Source organism: Podarcis raffonei, chromosome 10, assembly GCF_027172205.1.
Source record: "Podarcis raffonei isolate rPodRaf1 chromosome 10, rPodRaf1.pri, whole genome shotgun sequence".
Taxonomy (NCBI): Eukaryota; Metazoa; Chordata; class Lepidosauria; order Squamata; family Lacertidae; genus Podarcis; species Podarcis raffonei.
This window is the reverse complement of record NC_070611.1, coordinates 74318705-74337407: the sequence shown is the minus strand read 5'-3', so window position 1 is coordinate 74337407 and position 18703 is coordinate 74318705. Positions and strand designations below refer to the sequence as shown.

At 46.6% G+C, this 18703-nt stretch overlaps 2 protein-coding genes across 2 annotated transcripts in view; both read right to left on the bottom strand.

Moving 5' to 3' along the window:
• Positions 1-2406, bottom strand: part of LOC128421969 (zinc finger protein 624-like) — a 125478-nt gene extending 123072 nt beyond the window's left edge. Inside the window, exon 1 of the mRNA XM_053405372.1 lies at positions 2273-2406. The gene's annotated coding sequence lies outside the window, so the exon portion shown is untranslated. The remainder of the gene's footprint in view (positions 1-2272) is intronic.
• LOC128421982 (zinc finger protein 420-like) overlaps positions 1-18703 on the bottom strand; it is a 171334-nt gene that overhangs the window by 62985 nt on the left and 89646 nt on the right. The window lies entirely within an intron of this gene.

The window sequence follows — 18703 nt, the reverse complement described above, 5'->3', positions numbered from 1 at the left end:
GCTGGGAATTCTGCTGCACCTGAAGTCAAGCCCTGGTGGATGGAGAGGAGGAGAACAACCGTGAATCCCACAGTCCAGAAGGCAGATTCTGCCCGTGCGGAAGAGGAACGTGAAGGGCAGGTGGGGCACGTCCACTTGGAAGCTTGTTATCTAGTCCCAGGGTTACTCTGACATTGAATTATATATAAATTACAGTATTGAAATGCGCCTGCTCCCACTTCATATTCTGATATTACTCTACTCTGCTTGTCTGTTTCTTACTTGAGTGCTATTTTGGAATGCTAAGTCAGGGTTTTACTGTGAGTTACATTTTTGCTATTTTTGGATCCTGTTATGCTTATCAGTCTTCGGCTGCGCAAAGAGGGAGAACTGCGCAGCGCCCCTTCAGCGAGGCGCCTGTCCTGGCTTCTGCCTTAGCCTCTTCATCCTGCTGCCCTTGGCGCTGTTATCCCAGAAGCCAGAACAGCCACACAGTATCCCAGAAGCCAGATTCCTCTTGCTGTTCTGGCTTCTGGGATTCAAAATTTTTTTTTTCTTGGATTCCTCCCCCCAAAACTAGGTGTGTCTTATAGAGCGAAAAATACGGTAGGTACCGCTCCAGCGGGAAGGTAAATGGCGTTTCCGTGCGCTGCTCTGGTTTGCCAGAAGCGGCTTAGTCATGCTGGCCACATGACCCGGAAGCTGTACGCCGGCTCCCTCGGCCAGTAAAGCGAGATGAGCGCCGCAACCCCAGAGTCGGCCACGACTGGACCTAATGGTCAGGGGTCCCTTTACCTTTAACCATATGTACTGGAAGCTGCCCAGAGTGGCTGGGGGAAAATACTAATACTATAACGTCTAGAGTGGTACCTCGGGTCACAGGAGCTTCAGGTTACAGACTCTGCTAACCCAGAAATAGTACCTTTTGTTAAGAACTTTGCTTCAGGATGAGGACAGAAATCCTGCTCTGGCGGCGTGGCGGCAGCAGGAGGCCCCATTAGCTAAAGTGGTGCTTCAGGTTAAGAACAGTTTCAGATTAAGAATGGACCTGCAGAACGAATTCAGTTCTTAACCCGAGGTACCACTGTACTATTATTATTATCTTGTGATTTTTTGTAGTTATTTTGGAATTTTTACTGCAATATTAGCTTACGAAATGTTATGGGCAGAGAAAATCACAGGGTTGCCGTAAATTATAATCCCACCCACAAACTCTCATTCACACACAGTCTGTAAATTTGGGAATGACACACACCTCACCTGTGCTAATACTGGCAGTCTTTGGCCTGCACAGGCAAACCCGGTGTGTAGAGCCTCCAGCCCCAGGCACTGTCTATCATGAAAATGGGTCCTTTGACTGGGAAGATTCATGCAGTCACTGTCATCGGATGATGATGGGTTGTATCTCAGCTTGTCAGTCACTCTGACATTGCCTATGAAGAATAAGAGGAACAGAAATGCTTTTGAGGTGCAACTTCTGTATCAATCCTGAGAGCCATTCCATGGACTCTGCACCCCTGTTTCTGAGGACAGGTGTACATTATCCTCATCCTCAGTGGAAAAGACATTAAAGATGGAAGCCTGAGAGAGAGGAAAAACTTTCTGGCTGCTTCCTGGGTGGGATTGCGGAAACCAAGAGCCGCTTCTGAGAAGGCCTCCCCCCTCCTTTCAGGATTTCCTCTCCTCTCCAGGGGAACAATGGTTGGACTGGGCAGAAGCGCTGCATCCGGACAGGGCAGGGGCTTATGGGGTGGGAAGAGGATGGAGCTTGCAGGAAGAAAGGGTGGGGGGACAGGACCCCCACTTTCCAGGGATCCCTCTCTGGTCGCCTTGAAGGGGGGCTTGATTCCTGGGCGGGAGGGAGAAGGCAAGGCGACCCCTTCGAAGATTGCCCAAAGAAGCCACGATTGAGACGCCCCCCAAAAAAACTGGTCTTCCTATCTCCCCCCCCCCCCAGTGCTCCTCTTCCCTTCCCCCCTCCCTCTCTCCCGCAGTTTCCCCTGCACTCTAGCGCGACTGACACCTCGCCCTGCGCCCCCATCTCTCCATCCTAGGGCCCCCCCCGAACAGGAGCAAGGGAGGGACTGGGGGTCTCTATCCAGGCGTCTCTCGCGCCCCTTAACCCTTTCATGGGACGCGCGGAGCCTGGGAAACGGGGCGAGGGATCCGCCCTGCGAGGAAAGCCCCGTTCGGAGCACGCGCGCAGGCATCCAGGCCCCACGGAAGGCGCTTGGGGGAGCTGGCGGGGTCTATGGGTCCTTTTCTCCCCTCTCCCCCCCCCGGACCCCTTTACCTCTTTGTCCTCGCTCCCGATTCTCCTTTCCTGCAACATCCACGAGGGGTGGGGGGGTCCCCTGCCTCCTCCCTCCCCTTTCCGAAAGCGCGCCCCCCCCCCGAGCTACGGCGCAGAGCAGCAATCCGGAGTGGAAGCTCCACTTCCGGGAGAAGCAGGCAGGTGGGGAGGGGGCTCACCCCCCCCATTCTCGGAGCAGAAGCCGGATTGGAGGAGGAGGAGGAGGAAGGGGTGGGATGTTTGGGGGCGGGATCTGGGGTTGTGGGGGCGGGGTGAGAGGAGGATGTGCCGGGAGGGGAGGGAAAGAATTGCGGGGGGGGGAGGAGAAGGTTCCGGAGATCCAGCTGCAAAGTGGGTCCCGTCCCTCCTACAAGGTTTGCATTGCAACATCCTCCCCTCCCCCACCCCACGAGCTTAGATCCCTCCGTGTTTTAGGTCTTGGCGCTGTTCAAACCAGGAATAGGGGGCAGCTAAACGACCCCCCCCCCCAAATCCCAGCTCCCCACCCCAGCCTCTGACTCAGGCCAGGACAATGACCGTGGACACTGTAGCAGGAAACCCCCCCCAATCATTCAGTTTGTACAAACTTCACACACACTCACACTCACACACTGCATACGCTATACTTCTCTTATAAATTCAAGAAAATCAACCAAAATCGGATTTGCACTGTTCCACTTCTATTTTACTCCATGAAGGAAGGACTACAAAATGGGGAAGGTTTGATACAGGGCACCCATAATCCCATCAGCATCCCAGCACATCCACAGGAGCCCTGCCCAGTTGCTATGCCAACCCTGATGGTCCTAGACAGAAGACCATCAAGATCACAAAGAACTTGCATATAGGAGTGGATTCAGCACAGACTGGAACAAAGGACAATAATCAGCTCTTCCCTCTGGGGGCAGGAAACTGCAAACTCCCCGCTGTCACCTGGAAAGTACTCATGGGGGGGGATGGGGAACCAGCCAGGTGACAGGACACTCAGGTTACCACCACAACTCCTCCCTCAACCCCTCCTTTCTGTGATGTATGTATGATGTTTCTGGGGGTGGGCTTGACCTACAGGGTGGCAATTTGAAAAGTCTTTATAAGCCCTTGCACAGCATTTTTCTGGGTCCTTCCTCTCTCCTGCAAGTGAGGGGAGCACCCTGTTGCAACAGTTCAATAAAGGCCAAGCCTACAGGCTGCTGTTTTGCTCCAAGTTATCCTGGTTGGTGTCTTTGTTTTTGTCCAAGGGAGCCCTCAGGTTTTTCCGTTAACAAACACAGGCACCGTCCATGCACAACAGCCAAGAGGCTCAGAAAAGCAGCCGATACAATTGTAGCAAGAAGCAGATCCCATGTCTTAAGGGAGAAATCTGAGGGCTCCCTTGGACAAGAAACAAGGAGACCAGCCAGGAAGAGCAGAGCAAAAGAGCAGCCTGTCTGCTTGGTCTTGATTGAAGACTGTCGCCACAGGACTCCCACCTGCCACCAGGTGGAACAAGATGGAAGTCCCCAACAAAAGAAGACCCCAACTTTTATTAGCTGCTAATCCCCCATGCTGCACCCCCAAGACTACATCATGACTACATCATGATTACATCATGACTACATCATTGACACATCACGAAGAGGAGGGGTTCAGGGAGAAGAAGAAGAAGAGGAGTTTGGATTTGATATCCCGCTTTATCACTACCCGAAGGAGTCTCAAAGCGGCTAACATTCTCCTTTCCCTTCCTCCCCCCCAACAAACACTCTGTGAGGTGAGTGGGGCTGAGAGACTTCAGAGAAGTGTGACTTCTCTGAAGGAGGAGGAGTTGTGGTGGTAACCTGAGGGTCTTGTCCCCTGTCCGGTTCCTCCTTTCCCCTCCCCATGATTACATTCCTGAGGACCAAAGGGAGTTCACTGTTTCCTGCCCCCAGAGGGAAGAGCTGATCATTGTCCTGTGTTTCAGTCCGTACTGAATCCACTTCCATATGCAGGTCCTTTGTGAATGGAATGATCTTCTGTCTAGGACCATCACGGTTGGCATGCCAATTGAGTAGGGCTCACTGCGGACGTGTTGGCTGCCTTGTGTCAAGTCTCCCCCCTTTGTTTTTGGTTTTTTTTAAAAACCTTTTTTTGTTTTTTTTGTTTTTTTATAAGATTTTTATTAAGATTTTTACATTACAAAAAATAAAAACAAACAGAAAAAGGGGGAAAAAAGTCTTTCCATCACATTATTTTTCATTTACTCGTTTCTTGGACCTCCTCATACCTCTCTTTTTTGTATTCCAGTTCAATTTATTAGCTCAGCAATTTGTTTCCCTCTTTATTCTACCCAAATCTTTATTCTTATATTATTGTGATCTTGAAATTTTACTTTTATAAACCCTTTTTTTTCATATTCTTTTAACCCATTACAGCTAGAAACCTCTTAATTTTAATCCAACATTATTCTAAAGTTCATTAATTTTACAATATCTCTGTAAATAATCTTTAAATTTCTTCCAATCTCCTGCCACTGACTCTTTCCCCTGATCTCGGATCCTGCCGGTCATTTCCGCCAATTCCATATAGTCCATCACCTTCATCTGCCATTCTTCCAAAGTGGGTAGATCTTGTGTCTTCCAGTATTTTGCAATAAGTATTCTTGCTGCTGTTGTGGCATACATAAAGAAAGTTCTATCCTTCTTTAACACCGATTGGTCAACTATGCCGAGAAGAAAGGCCTCTGGTTTCTTCAAGAAGGTATATTTAAATACCTTTTTCAGTTCATTATATATCGTCTCCCAGAAAGCCTTAATCCTTGGGCACGTCCACCAAAGGTGAAAGAATGTGCCTTCATTTTCTTTACATTTCCAACATTTATTATCAGGCAAATGATAAATTTTCGCAAGCTTGACCGGGGTCATGTACCACCTATAAATCATTTTCATAATATTCTCTCTTAAGGCATTACATGCCGTGAATTTCATACCTGTGGTCCACAACTGTTCCCAGTCAGCAAACATTATGTCATGTCCAACATCTTGTGCCCATTTAATCATTGCAGATTTAACCGTTTCATCCTGTGTATTCCATTTTAACAGCAAGTTATACATTCTTGAAAGTATCTTAGTTTTGGGATCTAGCAGTTCTGTTTCTAATTTTGATTTTTCCACCTGGAAGCCAATTTTCTTGTCCAGATTATATGCCTCCATTATCTGATAATAATGGAGCCAATCTCGCACTTTATTCTTTAGTTTCTCAAAACTCTGCAATTTTAATCTATCTCCATCTTGTTCCAAAATTTCCCAATATTTCGGCCATTTAGCCTCCATATTGAGCTTTTTCTGAGCTTTCGCTTCCATTGGTGACAACCACCTTGGGGTTTTATTTTCCAATAGATCTTTGTACCTTATCCAAACATTAAACAATGCTTTCCTAACAATATGGTTTTAAAATGCTTTATGCGCTTTGACCTTATCATACCACAGATATGCATGCCATCCAAATACATTATTGAAACCTTCCAAATCCAAAATGTCTGTGTTTTCAAGAAGTAGCCATTCTTTCAACCAGCAGAAAGCTGCTGATTCATAATAAAGTTTAAGGTCTGGCAGGGCAAATCCGCCTCTTTCCTTTGCATCCGTTAATATTTTAAATTTTATCCTAGGCTTCTTGCCCTGCCAGACAAATCTTGAAATATCTCTCTGCCACTTCTTGAAGCAATCCATCTTGTCCACAATTTGCAATGCCTGAAACAAAAACAGCATTCTCCGCAATACATTCATTTTTATAGCTGCGATACGGCCCAGCAAAGAAAGTTTCAAATTTGACCATATTTCTAGATCTTTTTTCACTTCGCCCCAACATTTTTCATAGTTATCTTTAAATAAATTCCCATTTTTTGCTGTCATATTGATTCCCAGGTATTTAACTTTCTTGACCACTGTTAAACCTGTCATATTCTGAAACCTCTCTCTCTCGGTTTGTGTTAAATTTTTCTCTAAAACCTTGGTTTTTGACTTGTTCAGTTTAAACCCCGCGACCTGACCAAATTCTTGAATCAGTTCTAAAACCCTTTTAGCACTAGATTCTGGCTCCTGTAAAGTCAATACTAAGTCATCTGCGAATGCTCTCAGTTTGTACTGTCTAACTCCGACCTGTATACCTTTAACCAACTGGTCCCTTCTGATCATATTCAGCAAAACCTCCAGAACCGATATAAAAAGCAATGGGGAAATTGGGCAACCTTGTCGTGTCCCTTTTTCTATTTTAAATTCTTCCGTCACCACATTGTTCACAATTAATTTTGCCTTTTGTTCTGAATATATTGCACTTATACCATTTTCAAAACCTTGGCCTACCCCCATACCCTGTAAGTTCTTTTTCATAAAAGTCCAAGAAATATTGTCAAAGGCTTTCTCCGCATCCACAAATATCAAAACTGCCTTAGTGTTTATATTCTCTTGCAGTTTCTCTATAACGTTAATTATATTTCTCACATTATCAGAAAGATGTCTTCCTGGGAGAAAACCTGCTTGGTCTTTATGTATCACTTCCACTAACACCTTTTTTAGTCTTTTTGCTAAAATGTCTGCAAATATTTTATAATCCACATTAAGCAGTGATATGGGACTGAGCTGAGTCTTTTCAGTGTCTGTTTCCGGTACAAGTGTAATATATGCTTCTTTCCACGACTCTGGTGCCATTTCCCCCTGCATTATTTCATTACAGACTTCTTTCAGAGGTTGCACTAACCATTCCTTTAAAGATCTGTAGTATCTAGAAGTCAGTCCATCCGGTCCTGGAGATTTACCCAATTGCATATTCTGAATGGCACCTTCTATCTCCTGTTCAGTTATTTTATCACTCAACATTAATTTGTTTTCTTGAGAGATTTTTTGTAGTCTATTTTTCATCAAAAATTGGTCTAAAACAATTTCTCTCTGTGGCCCTTGTGTATATAGTTGTTTAAAATACCTCTGGAAGCAATTTCTAATTTCAGCTGGGTTCTGTATATTCCTTCCTTCCACTTCTAAGTTTGTAATTGTGTTTTGTTTTTGTCTTTTTTTCATTTGCCAAGCCAAGAGTTTCCCACACTTATTGGCTGACTCAAATGTCTTTTGTCTCATTTGTTTAATTTTCCATTCAATCTCTTGATTCATCATTTTCATGAGTTCCACTTGGTATAACTTTATTTCTCTCAAAATCTCCTGCGACTTGGGTTTAACTCTAAATTTTTTTTCGCCTTCCTTTATTTTCTCCAAAATTTTTTCCCTCTTCTCATTCTGGATTCTCTTTTTTAGTGCATTCTGTTGTATCAAGAACCCTCTCATAACTGCCTTACTAGCATCCTAGATTACTCTTTTTTCCACATCAGTATTCATATTTATCTCAAAATAGTCTCTCAAGGTTTTTTGGGCCTTCTTTAAAACTTCTTCATCTCTAAACAAGGTGTCATTCATCCTCCATCTGAAGGAGCCAGTTAATATTAATTTCATCTCCATCTTAACAGCATTATGGTCAGAGCAGGTTTTAGGGCAGATTTCCACTTTCTTAATCTTCGGTGCCATTCCTCTAGTTACCCATATTTGGTCAATTCTAGTCCATGTCATTTTGGCTTCAGAAAAGAAGGTTCCCTCCTTGGCCAAGGGGTTCTTTATTCTCCAAATGTCCACTAAATCCAAGTTGTCTGTCATCTCAAAAAAGGTCTTCGGTAGTCTACCATCCTTGGTGACTACCTGTTTTTGTGCTTTATCCATATGTGTAGATACCACTCCATTCATGTCTCCCAGCAAAACGACATTGTAATCCATATAGTCCATCAGGGTCTCATGCAACCTGTAATGGGAATTGGGGTTGCTTGTGCGTAAATTCCAAACTGCTCCCAGCTGTTGGGGTAGCTAAATCTTTCCCTGATTTGACAGCCCTTACAAGGCGACTGTCTCAGTCACTGGCAGAATCCGTCAGTGGGCGTTCCCTAAACTTCTTCCAACATAAAAGCTGTTTGACGCCAAGTCTCCTCCTAGCCTCCCTGCGCGGAAGTCTCCTGCGCAGAGTGGGCGTGGCCAGCGGAGGTCCTGGGCTCTCCCTGCTGGACCCTGTGGAAGGGTCTTGGAGCCCTCTCTCCGAAGACCTTCCCTCCTCCCCTTCTTTCCTGGTGTCACGCCAATTTCCTTCCCCAATGGAAGTATTCTCCCTCTCCCTGCTGGTCCCTTCTCCTGCATCATCGGAGAGCCCTACCTCCACTCTGGGCTCCGATGTCAGTTCCCTGACATCCACCTCCCTCCCAGGACCCCCCTCACCTCCTTCCCTTTCCTTTGGCGGTGATGCAGGGAATCCCCTGAAGGAGCTATCCCCATCCCCAGAAGATTCAAACATTGCTCTCCACCGGCTACTATCTCTTCGCACCGGGTAATCTTCCCAGTCCGATTCCTCTCCCTCGGATACCTCTCCTCCCTCCTCTTCGGAGGCAGGAAACCCCATAAAATCTTCTTCCTCATCTGTGGTGCCAAATTGCTCCTCCCAGAACCTCGCTGTTGGTTTGGGCTTCCTTGGGAACCTGCTGTGAAACTCCCCCCGGAGATACTCATCCCTGATGGTTTCCACAGGAACCCACGTGTTTTCAGACTCGGGTTCCCCCTCCCAAGCCACCAAATACTCCACCTGTCCCCTTTGCCATCTTGAATCGAGTATTTCCGCAGCTTGACTACTAAGTTCCCTTTCCTCTACGTGTGGGTGTGTGGGGACCTCTCTCTCTCGCCCTGGAAATTCCAGTCCCTCCCTATATGGTGAGAGTAAAGACCTATGGAACACCGGGTATAGTTTCATACTGGTCGGCAACTTGAGCCTAAAGGCCATGGGATTAACCTGCTGTGTCACCTCGAAAGGTCCCAGCTGCCTTGGCCGCAACTTCTTGCAACCTCCCTTGAACGGTAACCCTTGTGTTGACAACCACACCCGGTCTCCAACCCGTATGGTTTCCCCTTCCCTACGGTGCTTGTCTGCCTGCCTCTTGTACACTTCCTTGGCCCGTTCCAAGTTCATCTTAAGCTGTTGGTGTAAGGCCTCCATTTCTTCCACAAAATGCTCCGCTGCCGGTACACTCCACCTCCCCTCCCCTTCCCCTGGGAAGGCCCTGGGGTGATACCCATAATTGGCCATGAACGGGCTCATTCCCGTGGACACATGTTCTGTGTTATTGTACGCAAATTCAGCCAGCGCTAGTTTGTCCACCCAATCGTTCTCCCTTTCGTTGACATAGCAACGTAGGTACTGTTGAAGTATGCTATTAGCTCTTTCTGCTTGTCCGTTGGTCTCTGGGTGTCTGGCCGTCGAGAAGCTTACCTCTACGTCCAGCAGGCTCATGAGCTTCCTCCAGAATCTGGAAGTAAATTGCCTGCCTCTGTCGGACAAAACCCTCAAGGGGGCGCCATGCAACCTGAAGACATGACCTACAAACAGCCTAGCTGTTTCCTCTGCCGTCACTGCATGCGAGCAAGCAATAAAATGGCACATTTTGGTCATCAAGTCAGCTACCACCATGACTGCTGTTTTTCCCCTGGACTTGGGTAAATCTGTCATAAAATCAATTAATACCACCTCCCATGGTCTTTCTGGTGTGGGTAAGGGTTCCAGTAACCCCGCGGGTGCTGCCCTCTCCCCTTTAGCTCGCTGGCAGCGCTCGCACCCCCGTACGTATTCCCTCACATCTTCCCTCACCCTTGGCCACCAGAACTGCCTAGTGACAAGCAACATGGTTTTGTGTTGACCGAAATGTCCCGCCGTGGGGTTGTCATGAAGTTGTTTGAGTATCCTTCTCCTCAAGTCCCCTTCGGGTATGTACAACGCTCCTTTATAGTACAAAGCCCCCTCCTTAACCTCAAAACCCCCCTGATTTTCTCCAGCATCTCGGATCTCCCTGATTTTAGCTTGGGCGTACTGGTCATCCCTCGTCAACCCAGCTAGTTCTTGTCTCCCTACCAACGCTCCACCACACACCCATCGATCCTCGGGTATGACATGGCGTACTTCCGGCACTTCCTCTCCTTCCAAGTACTCAGGTTTGCGAGAGAGAGCGTCTGCTCTGATGTTTTCCTTCCCCGGCACGTACCTAATCTCAAACAAAAACTTGGAAAACTCCTGTGCCCATCGCACCTGTCTTTGGTTCAGAACTCGCGCAGTCTTCCAATATTCCAGGTTCTTATGGTCCGTGCACACCTGGATCTTGTGCTGTGCCCCTATTAGAAAATGTCTCCAGCGGCGAAAAGCCTCATGGATTGCCAGCAGTTCCTGGTCATACACCGTGTAGTTTTGTTCTGACTTGTTCAGCTTCCTTGAGAAAAAGGCGCACGGCTTCCACTCTCCCCGATTTCCCGGCTGGAGCAATACGGCTCCCACCGCTCTGTCTGATGCGTCTGTCTCCAGCCTCATCGGTTTCTGCAGATCCACGTGTAAGAGTTGCTCTTCTGAAGCGAACGCCCTCTTTAGCTTCTCAAAGGACTGCTGAGCCTCTTCCGTCCATTCAAACTTCTTCTTGCTGCTGAAGCAATCGGTTATGGATGCCGTTAAGTGGGCGAAGTTCTTGATGAACTTCCTGTAGAAGTTTCCAAACCCCAGGAACCTCTGCACGTCCTTCCGATTCTTGGGAGTCTTCCATTCTAGCACTGCCTGCACCCTGCCTGGGTCCATGGCTAAGCCTTTGTCCGACAACCTGTAACCTAGGAACTCCACCTCTCGGGCGTGGAACTGGCATTTCTCCAGTTTGACCCACAGATGGTGCTCCTGCAGCCTTTTCAGCACTTCCCTGACGTCCTTTACATGCTGCTCTTCGTTCTCCGAGTAGATTAACACGTCGTCCAAGAAAGCCACGCAATTCTTGTACAGTAGGGACCCCAGCACGTGGTGCATGAAAGCTTTAAAGGTGCTTGAGCCTGATTGTAATCCGAAAGGCATAACTAAGTACTCAAAGGCCCCCAGAGGGGTGAACATGGTGGTTTCCCATTCATCCCCCTCCCTCATCCTTATCAAATTGTAAGCCCCCCGAAGGTCCAACTTGGTAAAGACCTTCCCTTTCCTTACTCTGGCCAAAATGTCGTCAATCCTGGGCATTGGGAAGGTCACTGGTTCCGACACAAGGTTTAACGCCCGGTAATCTACGACCAATCTGGGCTCTTTGGAGTCTCTCTTGTCCACAAAGAACACTGGACTACCCCCCACCGCCCTCGATTCTCGTATGAAACCCCTCTTCAGGTTCTTGTCAATAAACCTCCGCAACTCCTGCATCTCCCTGTCCGACATGGCGTACAGCTTACCCACCGGCAGCTGAGCCCCTGGGAGAAAGTTGATCTGACAGTCAAAGGGTCTGTGAGGGGGTAGCCTATCCGCCTCCTTCTCACTGAAGACTTCTTCCAGGTCGGCGTACTGAGGTGGTACTCTCCCCTTTTCTCCTACCGCCAGCCCTGCCACCCTGGCTACTGCCATCCTCTGGGGTTCCTCCCCGTGGCAATGCTCTACGCAGTGGGCTGACCCAAAGGTGACTGTCCGCTGATGCCATCCTACTACTGGATCATGCAGTGCCAGCCAACTCATTCCCAGTATGATTGGTGGTCCTGCTGGTGTGGCTACGTGAAAAGCAATTGTCTCAGTGTGTCTGGAAACCCTCATTTTCATGGGAAGGGTTTGGTGGGTCACTTCCCCCCCCCCAGAAGTTCTCTCCCATCAATGGTCGTTACTTGCAAGGGGTGTGCTAGAGGCACCACGTGGAGCTGGTGTTCTAGCGCAAAATCCCTGCTAAAGAAGTTGCAAGAGCTGCCTGAATCCAGCAGCGCCTTCACCTTAATTGGGTGTCCGTTGGGGAGTTCTAGTACCACCTCTAGGGCTATGGCTGCCCAGGGAGGGTCTGGTTTGGGCACTTTTACTGGTTGCTCGCCTGGCTGCTGTGCCCACTTTTCTGCAGCCAAGCATTCCTGTTTCCCTGCTTTTTATCTCCTTCCTCCTCACTTCCCACTGCCCCCACCATTCTTTGCCACGCCTTTTTCTGAGGGCAGACTCTGGCAAAATGTCCCGGCTGCTGGCAAAGAAAACACTTCCTTTTCGTTTTTCCCTCCTTCTTGCGAAATTCGCTGGAGTTTGAAACCCCGCGCGCGCTCACTCCTCCAATCTCCATTGGTTCCGCGGGCGGCGCAGGTTGCTCCGGCACGTCCAGAATGCGGTTGTCATACCAACGCTCTGCTCTCCCTTCCCGCCTTTCTAGAGCTCGCGCCTCTTGCCGTACTCCCACAGCAAGCGCCATTTTGGTCAGCCTGTCCATCGATTCCGGGCGGGGCGAGCGGGAAAGTTCATTTTTTACCCAAGGGGATAAACCTTCCTCAAATAACATTTGCACTGGCTGTGACCCCAGTTCCCAACCAAGTTTGTGGATCAGCATCGCAAAACGCGACCAGTACTCTCTCACTGATTGGCTCCCTTGTTTGCACCCCATCAGTTCCTTGCGCGTCACGCTCTGCTCCACATCACTCGAGAACATATGGTCCATTGCGCTAAAAAAATTTCTCAAATCCTTCAGGGCAGCATTCTCCGACGCCATTAAGGGTCTGATCCAATCTCTGGCACCCCCTTCCAGATGCCCTACCACATAAGCGACTCTCTCCCCATCGTCCACAAAGTCACCATACTGCAGGTCCAGTGCATACTGCACTTCTGTCTTAAATGCGTTATAATCTCTGGGATTCCCCCCAAACTTCTGCACTAGTCCCGGTACCTTCCTTGCGATGGGGGTGGGCTTCCCCTGGGCATCCTGAGTCCGCCTTTCATCCAGCCGCGCCGCTAGTAGGGCCAGTTGCTGCTCCAAATCTCTGTTTCTCTCCTCCAGAGTTGGTCCTCCCCTGGCCCCCTCTCCAGTGCCTGCTCCTCCGGTCTGACACATGATGCTGCCCCTTGCTGCTCTGCCGACAAGCAACTTAGAGGACTGACGGATTGCTGTAATGGGAATTGGGGTTGCTTGTGCGCAAATTCCAAACTGCTCCCAGCTGTTGGGGTAGCTAAACCTTTCCCCGATTTGACAGCCCTTACAAGGCGACTGTCTCAGTCACTGGCAGAATCCGTCAGTGGGCGTTCCCTAAACTTCTTCCAACATAAAAGCTGTTTGACGCCAAGTCTCCTCCTAGCCTCCCTGCGCGGAAGTCTCCTGCGCAGAGTGGGCGTGGCCAGCGGAGGTCCTGGGCTCTCCCCGCTGGACCCTGTGGAAGGGTCTTGGAGCCCTCTCTCCGAAGACCTTCCCTCCTCCCCTTCTTTCCTGGTGTCACGCTGATTTCCTTCCCCAATGGAAGTATTCTCCCTCTCCCTGCTGGTCCCTTCTCCTGCATCATCGGAGAGCCCTACCTCCACTCTGGGCTCCGATGTCAGTTCCCGGACACAACCTTTTAAAAAATTCAGATTTCCCCTCATTTGGAGCATAAACACCTACTATCAAGAATTTCTCTCCCTGTATTTGAATTTCGACTGCCACAATTCTTCCTTGGTCATCTTTAAATATAAATTTCGGTTGCAATCTTTCTTTTACATATATAACAACTCCTCTTTTTTTCACTTTGTCCCTTGAAATAAACTCCTGACCAAGTCTTTTATTAACCAATAATTTCCTATGTAATCTTGTTATATGGGTTTCTTGTAGACAAATCAAATCCAATTGCTCCTTTTTTAATAAATGAAACACAGATCTCCTCTTCTGAGGGGAATTTAGACCATTACAATTCCAACTTAGTAGTTGCAGAGCCATGATGTAGGTACTATGCTTCTCCTCCAACTGCACCCAGTGCCTGTTCCTGTTCTGTTGGTGGTATCACCTTCTTCAACAGCTCTTTTAATTCAGGAGGGAGATCTGGTATATCCAAGGTTTCGCTTACAAGTGTTCTTAGCTCTCCTTCAGCTTTCTTCTGCAAGTCTTCTCCGTGGTCTCTCCAAAATTTTGTTTTGTCATCCTCTGATTTTATTCTTATCTTCTTGCCTTTATAACTGAAAGACAGACCTTGAGGGAATTCCCACCTAAAGAGGATTCCGTTACTTCTCAGCAGAGCAGTCAAGTCTTTATAATTGGACCTAAGGTCCAGAAGATGTTTCGGAATATCCTTGAATAATTCCACTCTTGACTGATGTATTACCAAGGTTTTCTGAAAGTGCAAGCTCAAAATTTTATCTCTCTCCTCTTTTGTTCGAAGGGTAATCAGACAGTCTCTTACTTTGATCTTTCTCCCTCCTTTCCCAAGTCTGAAAGCACTCACTATCTTAAAACTGTCCTTCTCTAAATCTGGATTCCAAAAATCTGCAAATTCCTTTGTAAGGAATTCAATCAAATTATTCTTCTCCAATTCAGGGACCGCCCTGACTCTTAGATTTGTCTGTCTCTCTCTCTCTCAGTTCAAACATAGAAAGAGTTAATTTGTGATCCTGTAGTTGTCTATGTATTGGTGGTATCTTCTCTTCTACCACAGTAGCTGTGTGGGTTGCAATTTCTTTTGCCTCATCAGCTGTCTTTCGTATTGAAGATGATTCCTGAACTAATCTCTGAATAGTCTCAGTATTAATATTTACTTTCTGACCCAAATTATTGATACTTGTGGTGTTTTGATTAATACTTGTGGTGTTCTGATCAATTTTATTCGATGCCTCAGCAAGTTGTCTACTTATTTTGTCCAAAGACTCATTTATTTTACTCAGAGCCTGAGCCAAGGCATCAGCAGCAGCCATACCTTTAGGTTTAGATTGTGCCAATGGGGTTGTTGTTGGCAAACCAGAGGAGCCGGGTACCGAACCTCTCCTTTGCAGTCCAATATCTGTACGCAATACTTTCCCAGATCTGGTTGCTTGTTGAGACTCTAATTTGTCTTTCCCATCAGCCATAACCTCCAAATAAAAGCCAAGGTCAGTTACACATTCAAAATCAGAGTCAGAGTCTGTCAAGGTCAGTCACACACTCAGAGACAAAGCTTATTTTGAAATGGAAAATTCCCTTAATCCAGCTGCAGTTGCAGCAAATTCAAAGTTCCTCTAGGGGGACACAATGTTAGCAACAGCCAATAATATTTTTAAAGTCACTTACTTTCCTTTTCATCCCCCAGTCTTTTTGTTTCAATTTATTTATTAAATGTTACTTTAAAATCAGGAGAAACCAGTCAATAAAATTGTATCTTAATTGTATCCTCAAATGCAGAGTTAGTTGTTGCAGGGAAGAAATACTTTCAACGACAGCACACGTCCCAAAGCAATATTATTTACAGTTCGCAGCAACCGGTCTCAGGGGTTTGAGCAGTGGATTTAGCTACTTTTTCTCTCTCTTTTTGCAGGGAAAATTGTTCAAATCTTTCCCCCCTCCTCCCCCTGCATCAGAGGGGGGCTGAAACTTGTTTGATGTTCGGATTGTAAACTTTAACGACGTCCTTTGAAATTCCTGCTTACAAATTCATTGCTTTACTTCTTTACAAAAAACGGGAGGCAGACTTCCTTTTTATACCTCTCCGCCTTCGGTGCCAAATCTTTCAAGTCAATTCCTTTAATTGCCGAATTAACCTACTCACGGATCGTTGGTCTTGGTGTCAGTTTTCAAGGAAGAAGGCAGGGCTCTCCGGCAACGGCTTAGCGGCTTCGCTCCACGGAACAAGCAGACGACTCACAGCACAGCGCCACTTCCCCACTCAGCTCCGGGACCCAAAACTGGGCTCCTTTGCCGATTGGGGGGGCGCAAAAAGGTGCCCACCAAGTCCCATGGCCACAGGCTTCACCCGCCTGTGGTTTTTTAAGGGTCCCCGCTGCGCCGTAGCGGTAAGAACCCCAGTTTCCGCGGAGCCAGTCCCCTCCGTTTAAGGGGAATCAGCCATTTTCCGATGGCGCCACCCCGGAAGTCCAAGTCTCCCCCCTTTGATAGTCCTTCCCTCATAGTGCAAAATAAAAGTCGAACGGTGCAGATCCAATGTATGGCTGATTTTCTATGAATTTATAACAGAAGTGTTGCCTATGTCGTGTGTGAGTGTCGTGTTTGTACAAATTGAATGATTGCAACACATGAATCCCAATCCCAAAGAAGGGCAGTGCCAAAGAATGCTCCACATACCGTACAATTGCACTCATTTCACACGCTAGCAAGGTTATGCTTAAAATTCTACAAGGCAGGCTCAAGCAGTATGTGGACTGAGAACTCCCAGAAGTGCAAGCCGGATTTAGAAGAGGCAGAGGAACCAGAGACCAAATTGCAAATATGCGCTGGATTATGGAGAAAGCTAGAGCGTTCCAGAAAGACATCTACTTCTGCTTCATTGACTATGCAAAAGCCTTTGACTGTGTCGACCACAGCAAACTATGGCAAGTTCTTAAAGAATTGGGAGTGCCTGATCACCTCATCTGTCTCCTGAAAAATCTCTTTGTGGGACAAGAAGCTACAGTTAGAACTGGATATGGAACAACTGATTGGTTCAAAATTGGGAAAGGAGTACGACAAGGCTGTATATTGTCTCCCTGCTTATTTAACATAAATGCAGAATTCATCATGTGAAAGGCTGGGCTGGATGAATCATGTAATAAAAAATTTAAGGTCTTATATATATAATAAATGTTCATAAATGTACCAACCAAGTGCATACATAGATATGTCGACCACATGTCTGGAGCAGCATAGGAAGACCGCCCTGAAACCATTTAGACTTCCAAACTGACCAAATGTTTTCTCTGCAAGGAGGGAGCGGGTGAGGGAACCTTCCCATTGTCTCAGGAATTGGGTAATCACCATCTCAAAGGAATGGCCAGACTACCAGGAAAGCGTATCAGATAAGGCATTAGCAGATAACCTGGCAGACAGGAAAAACAACAACATTCAAATTTCTGTTGTAGACCGCCTTTTCTGTGATGTAGGTATGATTTTTGTAGTAGGTGGTCTTGGGTTACGCCCCTTCTGTGATGAATGCAGGGGTGGTCTGGAGCTCCAGCTCAGGGAATTTAAAATGTCTATATAAGGGCTGGCACGCCTTGGTTCGGGGACGTCCTCAGGGGAGCACCCTGTTGCAGCAGATCAATAAAGATCAGGCTTACTAGCTGCTTTGCTTCTCAATAGTCTCTGGTTGGCCCCTGCTCTTTCCTCCTACCGATGGAGAACCTACAAGGGACTCTATAAAGGGCTCTTGTGTCCCCCATAAGGGAAGAAGGGCAGCTTTTGTTTACAACAGATGGCACCCCAGATGGGACCTTCGGTTGCCCGATTCTGGGGGCAAGGAAGGACCGGTGATCCAGTGCACACCAGTCCATTTGCCAGGAGGAGCCACCAGTCCTCTCGTGACCCCAGGGTCTGGAAAGAACTGGAGTTCCAGCGGGGCTAACCAGAGGAAGCAACGCTTGATCAGGCCGGCCACAAATTTATTTATTTTTAAATATAATCTTTATTGATTTAAATTACACACATATATAAAGAATTTGCAATCTCATACTGCAAAAAAAAGAAAATTAAAGAAAAAACAATGAAGAATAAAGGAAAGAAGAAAATACAGAAAAAGAAAGAAGCAGATTTATGTGCATGAAAAAACTTAATCTTCCTAATTAAATAAAAAAGAATTCTGACAAAACGAGTCTTGCAATCATTCTCATTGTACTGTTTATACTGTCGGGTTTTTTTCGGACAGTTTTATATTCTTTAATATTGTTCCTGTCTACTCCACAAACAGTATTTGTTGTGTTTACAAGTATCACTCAAGTTCTGCTAATATGGTGTGGTTGGTACAATATGATCTTATAGAATCCTTAAATATTCTCCATTCTCCAAATATTTTCTGGTTCAGTACTCCTCTAACTCTTCCCATCAGTTTTGCTTGTTGTAAATATTCTAACATGAGTATCTGCCAATCTGTAATTGTCAGTATTGTTTTCCACTTCCTCGCCACAAGTATTCTTGCTTCTGTGGTGACATACATGAACAGTGGTCTTATTTCTTTTTTAATTTCTAACGGCAAAATGCCTAAAAGAAAGATCTCTGGTGGTTGTTGTTTAAGTGAGTCTGAATAATTTCTTGAATTCATTATAGATATTATCCCAGAATTCCCTAAAGATTGCACAAGTCCACCACATGTATGACCCCACATCTGTTTTACATATCCAGCAAGTCAGTGACCCTCCGTTATACATTTTCGCTAGTTTCAAGGGGATACGATGCCATCTATAGAACATCTTCATGATGTTCTCCCTAAGGTTATAGCATGCTGTGAATCTAATATCTACCTTCCACAATCTCTCCCACTGATCCATATATATGTTGTATCCAAAATCCTGTGCCCGTTTCACCATAACTGCCTTGACTGGTTCTTCTTTCCCATTCCAAAAGGTAATCATAGATGTTTGAAATATTTTTTCCTTTCATAAAAATTAATTCTCTTTCAAATTTAGATGTTTCTTTTGCAATTCCTTCTTTTAAATCCATGGCCAATCTTTGGTGTAACTGAAAAT